Raw genomic sequence first — 8,241 nt, 5'->3', positions numbered from 1 at the left:
ACCTGAATCAGGAGGGGCTGGGGCTGATTCAAACTGGTGTCTGTGCAGCTTCTGTTTGGGAGGGAGTGCCGCACCATCTAGATATCTGTGTCATGCCTGATTTGAAGCTTGCAAAATCAAAAGTTGTTTATTCAATAATAATTTTAAATATGTACCTGGTTAACATTAAAACAATTATACAAACAAATCCATAAATTAGCCAACAACGGAACAAATACAGGGAGCTAATCTGGACCAATAATCTTCCCCTCCAAACCAGTAACGAACAACCCACACAAGCCAATACGGCCTCAAACTAGTACTCTTTGCAGGTTTCTGACTTAGCCACACTGCCACTTGTCATTGTAGCACCCTGCTTGTGGTTAACGCTTAGCTGGAATGAAATATTCAACGCAGCAATAGAGAAATTAAAATAATAATTTATTTGTCAGACAAATAAATGAGAGGCACAGTGGTATATGGTTACCAAGCTCTGGCCTGCTCTCCTGCCATTATGGCCAGCACTTATATTCCCTCAGCCCAGCCCCCTTGCTCCTCCTTTGGCTGCCTCTGTCCAATCAGCCTGGTTGAATTTCCTATTGGCTGATTGCTATAACCAATCCTAAAAGATACACCCATTTCCTATTGCCTTTTATGGGATACAAAAAGCTATATATTCTTCTATCTATAAATGACAAATAAGTAGTCATATATCTTACATTTGTCTCAACAAGGAACCTTAATTACCAGCTCACCTCTTGCCCTTCTTGCCCTATTGCCCTCCAAAACAGATGGTTAATAGTTTTAAATTTTTATCTTAAACAGATGTCAGAGATCTTGGGTTCACATTCTCATGCATCATCAATGAAAGATCTCTTTTTTTGGAGGTCTTTAAACAAAGGCCTGACAACCATATGTCAGGAGTGCTCGATGGCGTCTCCTGTCTGGCAGGGGGCTGGGCTCGTTTGCCCCTCTGGTCTCCTACAGCAATATGACTCTATGAAATAAGAATTTAACATTTCTTTCTTTCTAGATCCTTTGCATAATTACATTTAAGCCAGTATATTTCATACATTATCATAGATAGCTTTTTAGAAGAATAAACCTTCTCAAAGCAAAAGGAAGGAATCAGTTTACAGCCTCAAAATAAAATAGGAAAAAAGCCTCTTCTTCTGTTTACTCCCCTTCTCCAGCCAGTTGCTTTCTTTTCCATTTGCTCTTGGCCTTTAACCTTAGGAAGATATGACTCAAATTTAATGGGAGGCACAGGGTTTTATTTTACTATTTACCAACTCTTAATTATGTAGGGTCAGTATAACCTTGCTCTCAGCCTGTAATTCCCTTGTTTACGACTTTGAGAATTGTTTTCTGCTATAAATCAGGGGGCCCCCTTGTCCAGGAGGATAAACATCTTGCCAAAGTACTTAGGCAGCTGGTCTTCTGCCTGGCATAAAACATTTGAAAATCTTTAAGCTCATTTTAAAATACAGACCCTAATCAAACTATAAGCCTTGATAAAAATGCAGGCTGTGATTAGATGCCTCATTATGAACCGATAAGTTTTCTGCTTGCCCCGTTGTCAGGGAACTGCCATCGGCTCAGGGGGGAGAGGGGAAAAGCCGGATGGATTACAGAGAGCCCCCAAAGATCGTGGGAAGCAGCTCCTCCTCAGCAGAGGAGAGTAACCACGCCTCCAGTGGAGAGGAGCTTCAGGGCTCGAAGGAGACGAGGACACCTTGCCTGGGCAAAGCGGGGAGGAGAGAGGTCCTCCATTACCCACGCCCTCCTTGCGCAGTAAGCTTTCCCGCCGAGAGGGGAGGCGCAGACTGGGTGTCAAGAAACTACTTTCCTGGGGAAGGTTTAAGGACCGGCCACTCACGGATTCTGCCAGTGAATGAGCCAGCCACGGGAGAGTGGCGCTCTGGACAGATAAATTTATTTTGGCATCAAAAGCAAGGCTTCACAGCCGAGCAGGGAGGCATTTGCCTGCTTGCTCTCGAGCAACCCCTTGGAACCCTTACACCCGTGCTTTCCAGGCATGAGTCCAAGCTGCGTTTCATTTGTCCCAGGAAAACCTGCTGTTTAGCACTAAACTGGAACAAATGTCAATCTGCAGAAAACACAACAGGCGTTCGTTGCAATTCCGCAGTAAACAGCAGGTTTTCCCAGGGGAGAGCAGCGGGAGAAATGGAAGTGTGGAAGAGCCCTGAAACTCCCATCATCCCCAACCATTTGCCCTGCTAGCTGGGGCTGATAGGAGTTGTTCAGAAATACTGAAAGGGAGGAAGGAGTAGCTGGGGGTGAAGAAGACTGGCCTTGATTAGTGCCAGCCTCACTATAGCCTCCATCCAGACTGTAGGGATCACTGTCACCCAACAAGCAGAGCTGAGCAGCCAGGTAGGTGTGGACAAGACTGGCCTTCTCTCTCCAAGGCTCTTCTCCACTCTCCACATCCACAGGACTGAAAAATATCCAACAAAAAAAGCACTTCAGCACACAAAAGGATATTTCGGATACCAGCTTGTCCCAATGGTCCTGCAGGATCCCAGTTAGAGCTCTTACATTATCAAAGTGCCACAAATACTTTGGGGTCAAAAAGATCAATGAATCAAGTACTTCTGCCAATGTGATAAAGAGCAACGTTTCTCTATGAATATCATACAAAAGAGCCTCACAGTTGATTCCTCAGTACCTATGGAAACCTATGAAAAAGTCTGAATGTATTAATGGGATTAATTGGAAGATTAATCAGTAAGGTTGTTAAGTGTAGCTTTGCAATGTGGATTTTTAATTGGATTTTAATTTCAACATCCCTTGTGAAAGGTTCCTCATACCAAGACATATAGCCAAGGCTTTTTGTTCTATCAGCAGTAATCTAATGGATCAAGGGCTGGAACAGAGTTCTTGGAATACCGTTTTTCTTAGAATTTCTCATATCTGATGCAAAGAGGCAAAGTAGTGGTCTCTCTTTCTCCAGCCCCAGAGGATACACAGAGATGAAGGCAGGAAAATGGCACCTGTTGCATCGAGCAACAGTTTCGTGCTTTACACTCTGACCATACATGGCTTCAAATCTCACATCAGAGCACTCATCACATGGGCAGGGGCACAAAAATTGCTATTAATCTCCAGGGTATTTTTTTTAGTGTGAGGTTGGCCACAAAACTGTGCAGCAAGAAAGCTAATAATGTGCAGTTGGAAAAATGGAGGTGAGGGGAACTAGGCACCTTAGGTGTATGTGTTTATTAAGCACTTAAGTGACAGGCAGTGTCAGGAACAGTATGTACACCAAATGTGTAAAAATAGAATGTGCTCCGTTTCCATACCAAGAGTATGTTCACATTTCCACTTACTCCCCATCCAGTGCTCTCCTATGGGTGGTTTTTGAAGCTGTGCTCACATGATGTTAGCAACAACCATAAAACCTGCTTCTATGTGCAGTTCTTTACAGAGTCAGGTCTTTTCAAAGTAAATCTCCACAATGCACTCCTGACATCTTCTGGACTATCTCTGAAATTACAATGTGCATCTTTGTACTTGGAAGTCCAGGGCAGCTTACAACACACCCACACACAGCAGCTTTTCTGCTCTGCATCAATGCTGTTAACTGCAGGCTGTAATTTGGAAGAAAACTCAAGTGTACATCCCTAACAGTGCCACTTTTAAGCCTGACATGTGGAAACAACCCAAATTTCCTTTCAGAATCTTTAACAGGGGTTGTCAGTTGGGGGGGGGAGGGCAGGATTTAATACATTATTGTAATAATAATAGCACATCCGTTTTCTAAAGAACTAGTTTTTGAGATTTATTTGCACATGGCAACTTCAGCCCTGCTACTTGATTAAGCATTGAGATTCACAACATTCAGGAGCAGTAAGGCTGGGGCTCCTCCCAAGCAAAAATAAAAAAGGTTCGTGACTCCTCAATGGAATTTTTTTCCAGATGGAAGAGTCAGTAGCTTCTATGGCTCTGAAGATAAAGAGAACTCTAGTTTGTTCTGCAAACAGAAGGCTAAAATAAACATGAGGAAGTAACTAAGTTGAAAATTGGTAGTGAAGCAGCAGCAGCAGCATCTCCTGGGTGCCTCCTGCACTCTTATTTCTTTCCATGGCAAATAAACCTTGCAGTCACTTTGGTTAACTTTGCCTTAAGCCCTCAGAATGGCCAGGCTTCACCTCTAGCAAATTGCTCTGAGTTTTAGGGCTTTTTGGTTTTTCCTATGGAAGACTGGAGGCTTTGTACCATGATCATTCTTATCAATCCTGCACATTAGGATTATATTGCTTAACTCTGGTGTTTTCAAAGCTTTAGAATACTTTGTTGGCTTCTGTCTGTCTCAAGAAACAATGGAGTGTGCCTCCAGGGGTGAAGTCAAACCGTTGCGTGAGCAACACCGAAATGACTTCCCCAGGACACAAGTCTGGGCAGTGTGTGTGGAGGTCCTGCGCTGCCCCGACAACATGACCCCCATTCTCAGCCCCACAGATGTGGTCCAAAGGAAAGCAGAGCAATACGTTTGGCACCATCTTGGCTGCAGTAATTGCTGGAAGGAGGCATACAAGGTGCCATCCAGCTGCCTTAGGGACTCTGTTCCAGATCTGTGTAGGGTTTACTCCTTAGCATTTTCTTCTCCTGAAGATATCCCACAAAGCAGCAGGGGGTTAGGATTAAAGTTTTCCTTCTCCTAAATGGGCTACCTTCCCAAGTGGACTCTCACTTCCCTCTGCAGCATGTGCAGAAACTGCCTTCTGGACCATTGGACCCAATCCACTGGAGCCTGTCTTCGCATGCAGACGGAAGTCCCAACTCACCAAGGTTAGGGTTGCTAAGGACTTGTAAAATGGTCACCATCCCTCTGCAGCCAGAGGGTATGCAAAGACATGCACCTTCTTGCTCCCATGAGAGCTGCTAAAATGGAAGATGCTGGATTTGTATCCAGAGTAGGGATGCTGTCCCACTTTGGTTGTCTTTCGTAGGCCTGAGGGGATGGTTCCTCCTTCTGCTTGCAGTTGAATCCACACACACCAGCTACTGTGGAAGGTGAAAAACTGAACCCAATTTAACTTCAAACTGTTATTGATCTTCTAGTTACCCTGTCTGAAGTTAACCACCCCAAAACTGATGGCTCCACGACTGCCACAGCAGCAGACTTTTTATGATTTTGAGACCTTCCTTCCTCTCCCCATGCCACCACAGTCAGTTTTTCAGTGAGATGCTTTTCACATTTATTGTGAAGCAAATAATTAAGGCAAATATCAATGTTACCCTACCAGATCTTTCCTTTCTCTCGTCTGCGTGTGCAGAGCAGTGGCAGCTTCTCGGCTCTCCCAGCTCCATCTTGGATCGGCAACTGAGGGTGGAACTATGCAGCTCTTCCTTCTTGCTCAGAATCTGCACACCCTTGAGGTGTCTGGGCAAGAAACAGCAGCTCACCATAACGCCCATGTTGAGCCCTTGGAGGACATTGTGCCTGAGGATCAGGTGGTCCTCCTTGATAAGACACCCCCCCCCGGTAGATGATGCAGTCATTGGGCAGTGTGGCATCAGTGACGTCACAACTCTAGAGGTTGCTGCATGCATGCTGGGTGGTAAGGGCCATGGATCCCTGACTCGTGCTGCCCAAGTGAGAGGCCAGACCCCAAAGCAAGAGAAGAAGAAGAAGACTGGCCATGCCAAGAGGTGCATACAGTACAACCGCCGCTTGGTCAACATTGTGCCAGGCTTTGGCAAGAAGAAGGGCCCCAATGCCAACTCCTAAGCAGCACCCAGTTATCTAATAAATCTGATATTGGGGGGGGGGGGAATATATTACCCTACCCAGACACACTGTATGAATGACTGCTGTGAATTTGGCTAATTTGGATGGGCAGGTTAAGAATAAAACAATGGATGTTAATGGTTACCATCATCACCTCAGAAGTTAAAGATAATACACTTTTCAGTAGTTAAAAATGGACAGTAAGGCAAAATAATTAAAATAACTATGGAGATGTTAACAATAGTTGAATAAATCATCATCAATTTCAACCATGTATTGAAAACAATGTTATATTCACCGCTGTCTTTTTTTTTTTTTTTTTAAGGCAGTATCAGGAAAAACACAGAGGCCTACCTGGGCTCTCTTGCACTCTTGGCAAGGAGCTGTATCAGCACCCCCAAACCTGGGAGAGGCCACGGACCAAAAGTTTGCTTTTTGTCACCTTTCGCACTGTGCCAGTGACTTCCTGAAAACATTCAAACGTTTTGAAAGGGTAGAGGACTGGAGCCTGCCATCTTTCTCCCCATTACATCATCATGAAGCTTCATTGTCAAAGAGTGGGGCATTCATTCACCTAGCCCTATTCAAAGGGTAAGGAGTGTAAATATATGTAAGGCAGGATGTAAATATATGTAATTTAATATCGGAACAAGAGGGACTGAGGGAGCAGCTGGCTCACCAAACCCGTGGTTGGGATTGATGCGCCAGAGCCAAGCACTAACCTTCCTGTCCCATGAAACTTCCATCATCTTTTCATTTTGATTATAAATGAAGGCATGTGTCAGGGGTTCAGGAGCAGAGGCACAGGAAAGGGAGGAAATAGAGAGCGAGGGGGAGGAGTCCGAAGGTAATGTTAGCGATGACAGCGGTCCGAGGTCTCTGAGTCTTTCCAGCGAATCGGAAGATTCACAGAAAGGGGCTCCCATGGTCAGAGCAAGGGGGGTGCCGAGGGGGACACCCCAGGAAGAAGGGGCCAGAGGGGACTCAGAGAGAAGCAGTTGGAAATCAGGACCAGCGTCCACACCAGAGTGCAGTAGGGGGGAGGAGTCCCAGGCATCGGGATCAGGCGGCGCACTGCCAGTGGGAGGACATGAGTCAGGATTGGCCACGCCTCCATCGGGGAGCGAGGAAACGGTCGAGAGGAAGGTTGAAGGCTGGGCGCGCGCGCCAAGTTCAAATGTACAGGAGGGCGGTGCAGTTGGCAGCCCGGATAGGGAGCCAGGTCCCAAAGCCCGCCGAAAAGACGGGGAGGAGTCAGGGGGGTCAACGTCAGCGTCAGAAGAATCCAGGAAGGAAGGGACCCCGGGGGGTAGCAGGACCCAGAGGAGAAAGGAGAGACGGAAGAGGTGGAGTAAGGCTAGAATCTTAAACTGGTGTACAGGGGGCGGAGACTCAGATGGAGCTTCGCCGATCTAACCATGAGACGTAGAGTTGCACGCAGCAGCTTGAGAATGGAAACTGTAACTCAATAAAGACTTTTGTTTAATGATCGCTGGCTAGCGTGATCCTCTGTGAGCTAGGATCTGGAAGCAGCTCTGACAGCATGTAACACAAATATTGAGTGTCCCATTTTAAGCAGGACATCCCAGATTATCAGAAGCCGCCCCCGCTTCTGATCCCAATCCCAGATGGTCCGTTTTGGCTCCCATGCTGTGGCAGCATCAGAGCATGGGGCCAAAAGACACACTTTTGGGGTTCCACACTGTGGCGTGAATTAGTTGGCTCACACCAGAGTGCAGGACCAGAAAAACCAAATGTCGCCACTCTTCTTCTCCTTCCATTGTGGCACTTTTGGAAGCTGCCTTCCATGTCCCACCATGCAGCCTCCCCTCCCCAGGACACATCAGTCAGCACAGCATCTCCCGAGGCTGCAGAGGAGGAGGCGGCCAACGGACAAAGGTGGGAGGGGACAACTGAGCAGGCCGTGGTGAGGGGGCGGGTGGGTAAGGAAGGGGGCAAGCGGGGGAGCAGTGGGGTCAGTGGAGTGGTGGTGGGGCCTCGATTTGCCCTCCTAAAATGTCGGGGGGGGGTATGCCCGATCAGTCATCTCTGAAACGGGGCTTAAATTGGGCACAAACATGAATCCTGCACTAACGGAGACATTTGTTTTATTTTTCTGCCAAATCCTCTGTTGAAATAATATGGAACACAAAGAGGAGGGGTGGGGCTAAGAGCAAATGAGCTTCTTAATGTTAATGCAAGAGAACGGCTTCTCGAGATAAAGATGCAAACTGTAAATCCTGAGATGGTCCACAAGATGGCAGGAGAGCCCTGTGGAGATTCTTAGACGAAGTGAAGCAGAGCTGCATGAAGAATTATTAGGCTGAATCGAAAGGTCCACTTCAAACAGTGCACTGCATGAAATTCTCGATCCTGTTGGATTCGAATTGGGCCCACGGTCTGCAGTGCAGAGTGGGATATGAAGACATAGTCGTAGGAATGGGATCCCCAGTGCCATTGCGGAGTACAGATGGAAATATTCTTTCTTCCATCTTGTGATGTGA

At 46.5% G+C, this 8,241-nt stretch overlaps 1 pseudogene across 1 annotated transcript; it reads left to right on the top strand.

Annotated features, from left to right (window-relative positions):
• The first annotated feature begins 5,178 nt into the window (after positions 1-5,178).
• LOC308473094 (ubiquitin-like FUBI-ribosomal protein eS30 fusion protein pseudogene) lies at positions 5,179-5,763 on the top strand (annotated as a pseudogene). The gene has a single exon. The product of its transcript is annotated as a ubiquitin-like FUBI-ribosomal protein eS30 fusion protein pseudogene (transcript).
• Positions 5,764-8,241: the final 2,478 nt, after the last annotated feature.

Source organism: Podarcis pityusensis, assembly GCF_964106645.2.
Source record: "Podarcis pityusensis genome assembly, chromosome: 1".
Lineage (NCBI taxonomy): Eukaryota > Metazoa > Chordata > Lepidosauria > Squamata > Lacertidae > Podarcis > Podarcis pityusensis.
This window is presented reverse-complemented; position numbering and strand designations above follow the sequence as displayed.